We start from the raw sequence: 15,899 nt of genomic DNA on the forward strand, positions 1-15,899 counted from the left end.
AAGAATGAAAAATTGAATAAAAATATGAGAGCATGAGCTGCATTAGTTTTACAATCGTGATAGACTTGGGGACCAGAAACAACCAGTTTAATTCATCATCTATTAATAAGACTTACCTTTGTTTAATAAGTCACTTGTTTTGTTTTAAGTAACATATTTTGCTAAGAAGTTTATGTATCCAGCCAAATGAAGGTAGTTTAAGTAATAATGTTAAATTGCTGGTTTTTAATCAAAGTCCAATCTCCATCCCAATGGAGCTTGAAACAAGTCAGGATTAAAATGATTATTTAGTAAATAAAAATGGGTAATTCACTATTTTCTAACAATAAAAGTATAAAAATCAAGCAGCTCAGTAAGTTTGAAGTGACTTGCTTAAATAAATGTATGCATGGTGCATCTCCTTGTTAGCAAAAAGAAGTACCCAATTTAGTTAAAGGTTACATTAGCTGTAAATAAACATTATTTAGTGATTACTAGTCATTAAGATTTATTTTTGTAAGGAAAATTAATAAATATGAATCAGAAGTAAAATCAGTTGTTTAAATCAAGGTTTCCTTGCTCACTGAATTAAATCATGATTAAAATTGGTAAATTAAAATCAGTCAACGTTGTTACTCATACACATGCCAAAAGAAACAGAAACCAAATATTTCTTTTTGAAGAAAAATGGTTCCCATTCTTTTACACAGTCACACAAGAAAGGCTGTACATTAAGGCATCAGATAGTTTTAAAATGACTTGGGGGGGGGGGGGGGAGGAGGGGAGAAAATGGAGTTCATTTTGGGTTTCTTGTTTTTTTCTACCCATCAGGTAATAACGAATAAGGTTATTCAATTCCCTGCAATACCAAGATTCAAGAATCGCTGCACAACTTCTATCCAAGCAGGATAAGTTTCTCCTCTGAGCGCCCCCCACCAAAAATCATTAGGCTATTTTTTTTTTTACTGTACTTTGGTAAGAAGTCATTCAGGCTATGGCACAAAACTAAAACACAATAAAAATATTTTAAAATATAAAACATAAGACTGCAAGCAGAAGCCACAAATTATTAAACAGAAAAGCAAAGCATCTTAATTTATAATAAAAGACTACATTTTTAAGCATCCACAATCCAGTCTACTTTTCTATTAGTGAATTATTTTGTTCTTATCACTAATTTCTTTCAGCATGAAATTTTACACGGCTCTCCTTCCTATGTAAAACAGCAGAAAGTAAATGGCTAACTTGAAATCAAAATAATTTTTAAAAGGTTCCAAAAGTTAAAACAACAAAGCCATGAAAAAGGACCATCATCTACCTTTGAATAAAATTAAAATGAAAACAAAGTCTTCTGAGAAGCAACTACTTTTCATTCCTACCATGAGTGCTGAGAATCTAGAAGCAGAACAAATATTAAGCAAACTGCCCTAAAGACTCCATGGCTTTATCCATTTTATATATCAGGAAATTGACAAAGATAAATGTATTTATACGTTTTATTTAGAAATTTATATCTCAAAGTTACAAACGAGATCTGTGGTCATGCCCAAAACAAAAATCTCCCTATTTCTTCTCTTGCACATTATCTGTGCTAGGCTGAGTACAGTCCTCTCAAACACAACTGCTAAAGAGTTCAAACAATGGCATGACTAAATTGCATACGCTCAGATTAGGAGCCTCGAAAACAAAAAAGCCCCAAAATAAAGTAAAACAAACCACCACATACTCCCATGTGTTAGAGCACTTGTCAAACAAACAGTGAGCACACACACACACACCCAACACACAAAACCCTCATCAAGGAGCACCCTCATGCTTTTATTATATCTAAGGATCTGTAGGGGGATTGGAATGCTGTTGTAACTGTGATGGTCTGGGAAATACATGAGAAGCAAGGTTTTTAGCGATACCTTTTATTGGACCACTTTCCAATAAAAGATATCACCAAAAACCAGCCCCGTCCTTATGGGTGTGCAGAGCCCGGGCATATCAGCCCATGTGGGGTCTGGGGGTGGCGAGCGCAAAGAGGGTGAGGGGACAGTGGCAAGCAGCCATAGCATGGAGCCAGCAGCAAATGGCAGCCACAGCGGGACCTGTACAGCACTGTCTGCAGGGCCCCCCAAAGCACAGGGCCCAGGGCAGTCACCCCGATTCACCCCCTAGCCCCACCCCCACCAGAGATGGCCCTGCCAAAAACCTTGCTTCTAGGGTTTTGATTTTATTAATACTAAGAATGAAAAATCTCCATTAGTTAACTAAACTTTAATGTTTCTTCAAGGCAGGTTTCACTGTATTCACGAAATTACACATGCACACACTGTACCTAATCTTTATATATAAAAAGAAGCCTTCCTTAATTACAGAAGTTGATTCATAATCCTGTCAGGATAATACCATGAAATTAAGACAGAGATGTATTTCATCACTCTATGACAAGATTCCACATGAAGACAAGTCCCATACTTCCTAGTACATCCAGTAGTTATCCTGATGAAAGAGAATAAAATCTCTTGCCAAGAGCATGCTGTCAATACTCATCAAGTGTCCGGGATTAATGCACCAACCATATTATTTGTAATCTGTTTGAAGCAGTTTACACCGCACTGGGTTAGTACAGGCGAGACAAACCAGAACTGCCAATCTGAATACATCCAAAAAACCAAAATGAACATTGCAAGCTTAATCTTTTTCTTCTCACCCCTGCTAGTTCTACACCAATTTAACAGGCCCTCATTAACATTACTATTTTTCCCATGACAGTTACAGAATCTTTTTATATGCGCGGGATTTGATTCTCCAATCTTTGCATACGCAGAACTTCAGTGGAGGTCAGTGGAATTTTTTTAAGGCCTACAGGATTGGGTTCAATTAGCCTTTTTTAATGAGAATCTAAATGGTGAACTCTGTAAGAAACAGTCTTCAGCATTCAAACTACTACACAACAAGGATTTGTTTTCATTCTAAATCACAAAGGAGTTATCAATAGCTATGTTAAACTACTGTGTTCTGAAGTAGAGAGGGACGGCTTCAAGAAAAGATTAAAAGGTTTATTTTTAGTATTAAGATGGATACATCATTTAATTCTCATGGACAAGGGCAACCAATGCCATGGGCACCTATACACATGATGGACCTCTGCTCCAATGCATGCTAGCACGCTCCAGCAGCCTCCACGTCATGCATGTTCAGTATACCCATGTTTCAAAATGGTGGCAGGGGCTCATCCAACGAGCACTGCCACGTATTCAGCATGGGACGCTGAATACTTTGATGCTGCAGGTGCTTTAATTAGAGTGGCTCTCAGAAAGCCTTCCTGCACTAAAGCCTGCCCCACCTGGAGCACGTGTACACACACACCCAGTAAACAGTAGTAAGTGACATACAACTGCAACTGAAAAACATTTTTTGTTAATTTTAAAAACAAATATTGATACTGTTGACATAATATTGACAATGTAACAATGTATATGCTACCATTTTCTGTTAATTAAAAAGTTATCTTACCTCACATTGCAGCCAAAGAAAGACACAAACCAGAAGACAAGAACTATACTTAATTTATAGCATCACTTCTCCACAGCTCTCTATTTTTAAGTGTTTTCTCAATACCGAATAAAATCATTAGGGTTCAGTTTTACTTACTGAAGCTGTTGGCAAAAAATCAGTTACCACATTTGGGGCAGGATTGGGACCTCAACTGTGAACTTCAACCTATACTTCCAAAACTGACTTGGAAGTGTACAATTAAGACATCATAGTCTACCACTGAATTTTAATGTTCTGCTTAAGCAAGATTCTTAAGGATGTTCCTACTTCTAAGCATATGTGTAACTCAAGTGGTTATAGTTAGGCACTTAATTAAAAATCTTACTTAATCAAAGTTTAAGTTTCCTCAGTAATAATTCAGGTAGACTAAATTAATTTGAAAGCTTGCATTTACATATTCTTTCCTAACTATTCCTTCTTTTAATGGAGACTATAACTTGCTTTTAAAAAAAGCAGACTGTTTAAGAACTTTAACAATTAACATCCTAGGCAATTTATTTTATTCAAATATAGCCAAATCTTCTAAATTAATTTTTTTTTAAATGGTGCTAAAGAGACTTTGAAATATGCATAATGAATAAATCAACCTGAAGAGTTCTATTTAAATTAGAATTCTTTCAGCCACTTTCTAACCACAAGGGTGGTTTAGCACAGGAAGAGATTACCATAGTGAGAGACCATGTGGAATCTCTGTCATTGAATGAGTTTAAGTGCACCTTAGACAAGCATGTTTGGGATGGTTTTGACAGGAATGATCCTGCCTTGGGCAAGGGCTGGTTGGATCAGATGCCCTTCCAGTCCTATTTTTCTATGATTTAATTTGAAAGACGGGTCATAGACAGTTAAACACATTATTTCACAAAAACAACCTGTACTACTTAGATCTTAATTTTCAAAGACAAAGTGAGTGATAGGAAAATGAAACCAAATGGAAGTTTACTCCAAAATCCATATTCTCGCTGAACAGTTTTTCTTATCTCTTTTTATGCTTACTCTTACCCCTCCTTTACCTTTTTCATTAATATCCTACCCTGTTTGGCTCATATTGTCACACTAGAAATATCCTTAATCTCTCCCAGATTAAAAATCTCACACTTATCTCTAGATGCCTTTCTAATTACTGCCTCATCTCCCTTTCACCTTTTAACTCAATGAATGCACTGTTTAAAATTGCTGTCTGCAGTTTCCCCTCCTCCAATTCCTTCCTAGGCCTCCTCAATTTCACTTCCCCACCGCTGAAACTACCCTCAAAGTCTCTAATGACTTCTTTCTGGCCAAAGCTCAGAACCAGAGCTCCATCCTCATCTTCCTTGACCCAGCTGTCTTTGACACAAACATGCTCTTCTTACTGCCTTCCCTTGGCTTCCGTGATTCTGGCTTCCCTTACTTTTCCTCCTACCTTGCTAATCATCCCTTCAGAGGATCTTCTTCATTTCCCTCTCCAACAGTCTGTGGGCATTCCAGAGCACTCAGATATTAGCTTCTCTGTACACCTCCGCACAATCTCATCCACAAATGCAAATCTATACCAATACTTTAGAGTCCATCCTTTTAACTCCTTTCTGGACCTAACCACTTTTAATGCATTTATTAAATGGATTATCTGAAGGGGATTTTTTTAGTTAAATACTATCCTGAGCCCCTTGACTGCACTACAGCTAACAGGAAGCATCAACATCGATGTTTTACCATTTTGCCAAAAATATGACAGAAACACTACATAACAATTTTGAAAGTCCTACTTTGGTGGTGTTTGTTTTGGCTGATTATTGTTCCAACAGTTTTCAAATTAAATCTGTAGCAGATCTGTAACTGAGCAGAGTAACCAAGTGCAAAACTTCCTGGAAAACAGCTACTCTTAAGAGCTTCCTTTTCATATCTCCTATTAAGGGCCAAGCCTCAGCATAAAGTCGGTGTACACCCTGACACTATTCAGTACCGTGCTTCACATCTAGGGATCTGCACACTATGGGGCTAGGCAGGGCTGGCCCTGTTTGCTGCCACCACATGCAGCTCCAGGGACTGACATACTCTAAGGACTCCCCCACCACTGTTCTACACACCCCCTTCCCATATAGCCCACCCCACCATACCCACAAACACCCCCACCACACACACACTACTACTATTCCCCCAAACACATCCTCCCACCCCACCCATCATAACCCTCCCACTGTTCCCACCCTAACCACATAGCTGACACCCACACCCATCCACACCCACCCCACTACACACACACATACACCCACTCCCCAACCACACCCCCACATACACCCCCTTTCCTGCCCCCACACAATATACAAGAGTAGGACTGTATTTTGAGCTGTTATGCAATTGACTATAGATATACTATGCAAACACACAAATCAGGACAAAAGTATGTTTTTAAATAAAATTAAAATAAGTTATAACAGACATTTGATTTTAATTGCACGATTTGGGTTTTTTTTCCAGTTTAAGGATGGCAGAACTCACCCTCCCAAAAGGACTACTTTCAGGGCAAGGGGAGGGGCTTCTGGTGGCAAAGGTTAGGGGTTAGAGGTAGGACTTCCATTCCCAAGATGGCAACCAGGGGGCAAGACTATCCTTGCAGCCCTCAACAGCTCGTCACTCGTTAAGTGGCCCTCCAGCTGAAATAATTGCCTGCCCCTGCCTTAGAAGGCTCTGCTGATATCACTATATCAGTATTTTATACCAGCTAAACACTTCTAGCATGGAAGTAGTGAATACCTGCACAACTGCACTTTTCCTACACTCTGTGACACCAAATGAGGTACAGTTGCCACAAGTACTATTTCTTTCTTATGGGGCTTTTACTAGCGCAAAAATGTCCACACATCTCCCTTTCAGTTCCTAACCAATATAGCAAAAATGGCAAAAGGCTGTAGATTATTTTATTCAGTTTCAAAAATGTATGTTCTGATGAATAAACATATAAATGAATTTAAATATTTTTACTTTAAAAACAAAAATGAAATTGAGTAAGCACACCTGACTAGAGAACCTGGACCTTTTCAGCCTCCGCAAGAGAAGGTTGAGAGGCAACCTTGTGGCTGCCTATAAGTTCATCACGAGGGCACAGAAGGGAATTGGTGAGGATTTATTCACCAAGGCGCCCCCAGGGGTTACAAGAAATAATGGCCACAAGCTAGCAGAGACCAGATTTAGATTGGACATTAGGAAGAACTTCTTCACAGTTAGAGTGGCCAAGGTCTGGAACGGGCTCCCAAGGGAGGTGGTGCTCTCTCCTACCCTGGGGGTCTTCAAGAGGAGGTTAGATAGGCATCTAGCTGGGGTCATCTAGACCCAGCACTCTTTCCTGCCTATGCAGGGGGTCGGACTCGATGATCTATTGAGGTCCCTTCCAACCCTAACATCTATGAATCTATGAACTCTAAGCTAGTTCTCATCAGTAACTTAGTTCTCAGACTTAGCTCTCATGCATAAGCACCACACATTAGAAATAATACAGTTTTGAAATTTGTTGTAACTGAGCATTCTTCAAAAGATCACTATGCAATCATCTATGAAATTATTATTGTAGCCACCTTTATAAAGCAACAGGTATGTAAGTTACTATGTTAGAAAGGAAAAAATTTAATTAAATTTTTATCCAGCTTTCTTTGTAGAATAAAATATTTACATTGACACATTCTAGTATAAAGCTTAATATTGGTATTCCCTATGGACTATGACGGATGCTAAAACACCAAATTAATTACCTGACACATACATATCATGATGAAGCAGATACAAAGGTGTCAAGAGATTGTCAGCAATGGGGTAAATTCTTGAGTCATATGGGGATATGCCCTGAAGAAGCCTTCAGCCATCTGCTAAGCAGACAGCACCTCAGGGCAATCATCCCTTCCTCTCCTGTTTGCCTGTGCCCCTGTTCAGAGCCCAAAGTAATGAGAGCAACATGATAAAAGTTGTTAGCAACACAATAAGTAGATTTATCAAAACTAGAGAGGATCAAGGAGTTACAGAAAGCTTTGCCCAGTCATCTAGGTGCATTAAAGACAGAGAAAATAATTTAGAAGATAGGAGGGAATAATGATCAGACAGAAACCAGAGACACTAAACATAATGTTCAAAGAGAATGGCACAACTTGGAATACAAAACAATTGCACTTTAGTCAGAAGGTAAGGTTGGCTGGTAAGCCATTACCAAAATAGTAGAGAGCGCTGCAAATCATTCTGACAAGTGTGGTTTCAATTAGTCAAAATGGATCATGTAAGAAATAAATATTTAATAACAAACTAAAAGCAAATAAAAATTCAGTTTAAACAGAGGGTGACAAATCTTATAGAAAGTTTTATAGCACTGATGTAGGTCATCCACGATGCATTCTAACCTTTGTTCTATTTACACCATTTCACTTCAAGAAGAATAAAGTAAAAAAAGATAGGGGGAACCGTTTCCTGGAACAAATACTTGTGAAGTAGGAATCCGATTTCCAGTCTTGACACAAGCATTACTAGTCTTACTTCAAGTACCCAAGCAAAGATATGGCTCTCATGTAAGCTGTTCCAATGAGGAGAAGAAACTAGTGGAGTGGGAAATGTCTTTAACACAATTGATATTTATTTTATGAAGGACTGGCAAAATCCTGTTTTCTAAACACAGGAGGAATCCAATCAAAGATAGTTTCCCTAATCACAACAAAAGCTCTTTCAGCCAGCACATGAGGAGTCAAAAGCCCATTTTTCTAGGTTTCTGTCCATGCCATGCAACTGCTCTGTTTCAGGATATATCAGGTTTTCCCCTCCTTGCTTCTCAAACTGAACTGTCTCTTTTTCCTGAACCTGCTCATCCCTACCCAAGACAATGCTCACTAAAACACCCTCTGCTGAGATCTTCAAATTCCTAAGCAGTGTTGCATTTGCCTTCATTCGAGGAAGGTACAAGTCAGTGTTTGTGCTTGCAGACTGCTATTGTTTCAGCTATCTGCTTCTATAAAGGAGTTTAATGACTTACAGCTATTTGAAATGAAAGGCAATGGCTACACCCAACAGTTTGGACAAGATTTAGCAAACCTAGTGCATGTGTATTTACAAAAGTATTAGTTAACATATGTTAATGGATAAGCAAATAAACATGTTACAACATGACAAGAACTCTAGTCTAAAGGCTAGTGATATTTTTTTAATTGGTAGCTGAAAGGAATTCAGCTACAACATTCCTCTCTAATATCACCCTTACCTTGTCATTATCCATCCTGGAATCTAAATAGAGTCCCACAGTCCTCTGTAGGTGTCGTGAATGCCTTCAAAGCATGCGTCTTGTACCACTTCTAGTGTCCCCAAACCTTCTGAATCAGAGGGACCTCTTACACATTCAAATTAAAACTGAATGGAAACCAGCTAGAGTTGTTTTCAATTTAATAACAATTTTTTTGTAACATTTTCAATTTTTATAGTTAGTTGGCTCTTTTTATAGCTGGAAAGTCATTTTGATCATGATAAGTACTTTGCAAGTGTGGCTGGTCTATATCTATTGTGCATTCCATCAGTTATTTGCATAATATATGTACTGTAACATGCAGCAGGGCCTTAGCCTCTCCTGGTTCTACTTCAACTAGAGATTGGACTCCCAAGTCCAAGTTACCCTCAGAAATTCAAAAATCATCAAATAATTTAGTTATAGCAAAGCCAAGGCCCTTTCTTCATAAGGTTACAGTTGTCTATTTACATTTTAGGGATAGATTTAAAGCAATCTCACCAGCAAGTTCAAATATTTCTTCCTCTGAAGCACAATGCAATGACCACTCTCTAAAGCAAGATATTAAACTACACAAAACTATTAATCTATTCCAGTATCAGTACTGTCAACTCATGGATTTTATCACAAGTCTTGTGATACTTGGTGTTTTTTCTTAAATCTTCAGCTTCTGAAATCAGGTTGTTAACTAAGAATTTCCAATATCTTTAGCAAGTTTCTGGCCCTCATGGCTTCAAAAGTAAAGCTCAACAGCTTAAAATCTAAATGCTCCAGTACCCAAAGGGGAAAAAAAAACACTCACAACCCAACATTTCTGAAACCTGATGATACAGCATAACAGTTGTAATGTTACTATAAGGAACAACAATGCCCATACTTAAGTAGTATTTGAAGATATCCAGTAGAAATGAGGGAAGTGGGGTGCGCGCACGTGTGTGTACATACACACACACACACACACACACATTAGAGAAAGAGAATTCAGAAAATACTTTTGTCCCCAAGTAAATGGAAGTTTGCTGGTTAACCATCTACAGAAGTGTTGAGACACTACTCACAGTAGAAAGGGTGCATCTAGAGGTCTTTGTTGTGTTATGTGTAGCCTTACAAAGATCTGTCTTCTGGTTACATACCTACTAATCTAAACACTTCATATTTGACAGCCTGGTATGTAAAGTATAAGCTTAATCGTGGTCAGGACAGCATTCCGTACCAGTAGAAGTTTAGAGAGAGAGGCTACTGCAGTAGCAATATTAATGTGAGGGTTTCTGAATAATGCACATTATTTTAGAACTGCCTCAGGAGTTAAAGATCTGATGAAAGCTCCACCTTTACTGGCTACGTAATTTTTTCTCCCCTTCTCTCCTTCCAATGATTTGAAAGAATTAAAGAAACTTGGTAAAATGTGTTAAGGAAGCATAACACAATCTTCATTTTATCTGACCTCATGAAAGCTAGAATAACAGCAAGGTTAAGTCCTGTTCACCTGAACTGCAAGCTGGAAAATCTACCTGTCTGAGTACAGGGGCTTAGCTTTAGGATCTAGCCTTAGGACCTGGTCCCATAGAACTAATTCTTATTAAAGTTTCATTTTTCAGTTGAAAAATACGGAACCCAGAAAGGAGATACAAACCTACATTTGTTAGCATTAAAAAAAGTAAATTACAATTCTGTAAACAATCAAACTAAAGTCCACTTGCTCTGCTCACAGCTTGAAGGTTCTTCGAAAAATAAAATAGCAATATTGTGAATTATTGGTAGATTTCCCAGTTATTTTCAAAACAGAAAGAAAATGTCCTGTTAATTCTTGCTGATTTTGGAAAGATTTTGAAAATCTGTCACTTGGGAGAAGAATTCTGTAAATACATTCTAGAGAGATATTTAAACGTCTACCTGAAATCGCAAGACTTTCAGATTCGCAGTTTGAAAGCGCCGATTAAAATAAAATGTATTCACATTTATAGTCACAAAATAAGTATTGACTGTATTTTGTCATTCAAAAAAACCCAGAAGTACAAGCAAACAAAAAACTCCAGGGATGCCAGACGTTAACTATCAAGACACAGCTATCCTTTTTGCACCTGCCTTTCAGTATTTTTTTTCCCTTAAAACTTACAGAGAGGAAGACGTTATCTAGGTCTTTTCAACCAAGAGTAATTTATTTTCCTATTGAAATTCTTGGAAGCAAGAGTTTAGGCTTTTTTTCAGTTTACTAACACAAGCTTTGTGTTACAATGCGAGTGCAGCAAAAAATCATGCACTGATAACAAAAAATACCAGATACTGACAGCACGCAAACTATTATCTGCTCAAAAACTCTATATTTTTCCAAATCACAATAGGATGACTAATACTTTTGGAATGCGCCAGCTGATAAAATTCTATGACTGGGTTACAATTTTGTAGGGATGAGGAAGCAGTTCTCTATGCAAGGGTGAAGAAACCGAGCACACACAAGCTCAGTCAAATTACTAAGATTCTCAAAATATTTTTGTATGTGATTTATGTGCAAAGAAGCTCAAGATACGGTAAAGCATGCACTACAATTTTAGATCTAAAACAAATTTTCATTGTCTATACTATCAACATTTTAAAGTTTGTAATTGTAATCAGTAATACCCTTAAGCAATGACCACACTTTAGTCTTCATAATTTTGCACAAACCTGTTAAGAAACGATGCAAACAAAGCAGCTGAATCTAAAGAACTACACTATAAGAATACCATGCTGGAATTTCATCTTGGTTTCTCCATGATTCCAGATCAAATATAATCTATTTTCATATTAAAAAATATTTTTAAGTGACAGCCCAGTGCACTGGAGTGCTCCTTCTGTCTTGCATATTACCAGCAATTAAACACCCTGTGGGCTAAATTCAGCAACACCTGCATAATACCAGTTACTTTAAATGCACAGCACACATGCCTAACTGGATCTTAGTAAGAAATTCTGTTCATAGACAAGTGGGAAGAGCTGTGTAACTATGCCACATTAGCTTTATCAATACAGTGATAGTAGGAGGAGTAAATATTTCATTTTAACTAAAGGAAGCAAATACAATTCTTGCAAGCAACATCATTGTGCTTTGGAGCAGAACTTCTACAGAAAGGGGTCATGCATGCTCAAAAAAGAAACCTTTGTGCACCTTATCTATTTGCTGGAGTGATTAAGAGGGTTGAGTGGAAAAGATACATAATAAAAACTTCTCCCCATGCTGGTAAACTGGTTAAAAGATACCCCACATTATATACTAAAAGAAAAATTTTTCCCTAAACAGTCGGGGTGGATGTGGGTGGGTAGGTGAAGTCCTAGCATTGCTTATGTTTGTAAGTCCCACACAGTAGTTTCTACTGAAATAAACAACAACAAAACACCAAAACCTACATCATCATTAAGTTCCAGTGTTTACAGCAACTGAAATTAACAGGAATAGTTCACACTTCTTTCAGCCCTATAGTATTCATCTAATTCATGCACTTAATAAGATTATAAACAAATTCACATTCATCACATTCTTTAAGACCTTTAATACTAAAAATTCTCAACAGTTGAAGTAGTTGATAAAACAACGAGTAAAGTGCTAGTAATCAAGACTGGGAACCAGAAATAGATTCAGGCTCCCGGAAGAAGTCTAAGAGAGGACGAAGACACTGACTACACCGATCTCCAGTAACCCATTACTAATCCTTCAGTGCAACAGCATTGATTTTATGTTATTTTATCATACAACAATCACCACTTAAAATCTAGTGAAGACACAGAACCCGAGAGTCAAAAGTGGTCCCCTAATACATGGATGCAAATAAACCCTTTTACTTATTAAACAGAAAACCAGTAAGAAATAGAAGGGGCATTTTAGACACAAAATGCAGAGTAAGCAGAATCACTTAGGCCAGCGTTTCTCAACCTGGATTGCAAAAATATAAGAAAGGGTCATGAACACACTTTAAAAATGAATTCTCCTTTAAAGGAAAAAAAGTGGGAAACTGGGAAGGGTGGCAGAGTTTCAGCCTGCAAGGGGCTACTTGCCCCCCCCTCCCATCCACCCTCTGCCCCACATGCTGGGGCTTGGGGGCAGTGGGTCAGGAGCGAGGGGTACTGGGTTGGGACTACCGCTGATGTTTACAAATGGATCCCGATACAAAAAAGTTGAGAACCACTGACGTAGGCAATGCTCTTCCTGCCACGTACAATTTTCCCCAGAGTCCTCAAGACTGAGAGGGCACCACTAGAGCCCACGAGGATGTCAAAATGACAACTTCCCACTTATTTCTAAAGACTGATTTAATTTCTTCAGCAAGTCACTCTTTCAATATAGGAGCATAGGAAAATAGGCCTAGAAGGGACCCCACAAGGTCATCTAGTCTGGCCCTCTGCTCAAGGCAGGATCATTCTTGAATAAACACCCCCAGTCAAATCTCTGTACAACCTGCTCTTCAAAACCTCCAGGGATAGAGATTCCACCGTTTCTCTAAGTAGCCTGTTCCAGTGACTGACCACCCTTATCATCAAAAAGTTCCTCCTAATCTTCAACTTAAATTTCCTCTGCTGCAGCTTGATGCCATTGCTCCTAGTCCTGTTCCCTACCGCCACAGAGAAGAGCCCATCCTTTTTCCTCAAGTAATTGAAGAAGATTATCAAATGCCCCCTCAGTCTTCTCTTCTCCAGACTGCATAACTCTGGTTGTTTTACCCTTTCCTCATGAGTCTTGCCTCCCACGCTCCCAATCATTTTTGTTGCTCTCCACTAGACTCTCTCCAATCTGTCCACATCCTTCTTAGAGCGTGGGGGGCCCAAAACTGGACACAGTACTTCAGGTCATCAGTGCTTGACCAGACACACAGGCCTAGTGATTACAGAGCAGCCACTGGCATCTTTAGCCTTGCTTTCTCTCTTGAGGCTCAGAAAGCCACTGCTAACTCTACCTCCTGTGGCTAACCCCACTTTTCCCACCCCTGCTCTGGTCTTTCACCTGCCAAGGGCAAGGCCAAGCCAACAGGAATTCGTGCCTCCCTGCTTTGACTGGGAAAGTTCATCCCAATGTAAAACCCTTCACTGGAGGGAAAGCCTGAAAGGCAGGGCTGGCAAAGGCAGAAGAGAGGCCTTGCAGGAGCAACGGCCTTACCGAGACACAGATGAGTCTGGGCTAGAAACCCGGCCATTTCCCTGGAAACTCCCACAAGCTTTATCCAGCATCTGCCCCACCAAGGGCTGCGGGTGGATCAGGGCCACACCATGCGCTTGAGGGCAAGCTGGAAAGCAACCAGCTACAGGGCTTTGGGCGCCAATGCTGGAGCTGACCGGCCCGTTAGAGCTGGACGGACATTTTTACCGTGCAAGAATGACTGTGCAGGTGTGGCCTGTGTACATGCACGGCGCGGATCATCAGCCAGCCGCGCAATGAATGTAAGGGGCAGCCGGGTTCCGGGCAGATGCCGGCGCCCCGCGCGCCCTCGGTCCTAGGGGAAGGGATGGGCGGCTCCCGGCCCGGCCCGGCCCTTGCCCGTCGCCCGGCCTGCAGCACCGCCGGGGCCCCGCACACCCCTGCGGCCCGTGGACGCGGCGCAGCGCGGCGGGGCGGGGATGCCGGCACACACCTGCCCACGGGCCTCGGCGGCTGCGCACGGGCCCGCAACATCCCTGCCCCCAGCTCCGTGCACCGCAGCCGGGTCCCCCGCCTCCGCAGGCTGCCCGCGCTGCCTCGAGCCAGGCCCGGCGGCGGCAGGGTCCCCGCTGCAAACCCCCGCGCGCGCAGCGCTCGCTCACCTCGGCCGGGCGGGTCCGTGCGGGGCGGCGCGGGGCGGCGGGCTCGCGGCTCCCCCCGGCTCACCTTCTGCTTCCTCAGCGCTGCTGCCCGGCGCCTGATAGCATCTCGCCCTCCTCCCTCTGACGCACTCCGCCTGCTGCGCCTCCAGCCTCCCCCCGCCGGTGGTACCCAACCATCACCCTCCTCTCTCCGCCTGCGACACCGCCCCCTTCCGCCCGCCCGCGCGCGCGCACCCCTCCCCTCCCCAACACGCACAGGCACACGCATGCAAAACTCTTCCCCAACACACACAGACCTGGACTGAATTAAGCCTTTCAGGAATTAACACGGGAGCCGGGAAAGAGAGCCTGTTTTGCTGATGGAATAGGATTGAATGAAAACCTTGAAGTAGCGGACCCATCGCCTATTTAAATCCACACACACACTAGCCTGCAATCATGGCTACAGAGCAAGAGAGAGGGAGAGACCTGGGCTGAATCAAACCTTTCAAGAATTAACACAGGAGCCAGGGGGCAGAGCCTGTCTTCCTGAGGGAATATGAATGAAAACCTCGGAGTAGCAGACCCATCCCCTATTCAAATCCACACACACACACTGCACTAGCCTGCAATCATGGCTGCACGTCCTCCAGAGTGCAACATGATAGTGGCCATCAGTGTGAGCACCTGTGTGGCAGGGAAAATAAAGAGCAGCTCAGACAGAAAAAGCAGGACAAAAGCTGCTGCTGAAGGGGGCTGTGTTGCATGTTTGTATTGTTATTTGCGAGGCTCAGATACATTTTTCTCAGTGTATAAACCTTTGCATGAGTGTGGGGAAAAGCTGCAGGATGCACCACCTATCTTCATGCCCATGAGATGTGAGACCCTGGGTACTCAACTGGAGCCCTCAAGAATAAGGGGCAGGGGCCACCCCAGGGATCATTCATCACAATATTTTATACACTCCCATGGTTTTTGCAATAACTTGCACTTTATTAATATTTACTGTTTTATATAATTTGCATTTTCAAAGTACCAGGACTCTAATGAAATCTATCAGCTGACAAGAGAACCAATGAAAAATTCTTCTTAACTACAGAGACTGGCTTATAGAGCTATTTGCATCCAGGCTTTACTGTGATCTGCTAATCTCTTACGGCCAGGATCTTGCAAATCAATATTGCCTTGAACCCACATCCAGTAAGGTCCTATGTGCATGTAAGGGTCCACCCACACAGATCTGCTTACAGAGTCAGGTTGGGGGGGATCAATCTCCCTATTGTTTTTATTCCTTATTAGAGTACTGCTTCCACTTGTCACTCATGCATCATGGCATAAAATGTTATGTTACATTTGTCTGTGAAAAGCTGAAAACATGCCACAAAATATAGTAACACTGACAAGT

General features: G+C 41.0%; 1 protein-coding gene across 2 annotated transcripts in view; it reads right to left on the bottom strand.

The window, feature by feature from the left end:
* The window catches only part of FAM169A (family with sequence similarity 169 member A), a 63,239-nt gene extending 48,567 nt beyond the window's left edge, over positions 1–14,672 (bottom strand). Inside the window, exon 1 of one of the 2 annotated variants that reach the window (XM_019482498.2) lies at positions 14,516–14,672. The gene's annotated coding sequence lies outside the window, so the exon portion shown is untranslated. The remainder of the gene's footprint in view (positions 1–14,515) is intronic. The other variant, XM_019482519.2, reaches the window with a different exon arrangement.
* Positions 14,673–15,899: the final 1,227 nt, after the last annotated feature.

The sequence above is a fragment of the Alligator mississippiensis genome, chromosome 3 (assembly GCF_030867095.1).
Source record: "Alligator mississippiensis isolate rAllMis1 chromosome 3, rAllMis1, whole genome shotgun sequence".
Classification (NCBI taxonomy): Eukaryota; Metazoa; Chordata; order Crocodylia; family Alligatoridae; genus Alligator; species Alligator mississippiensis.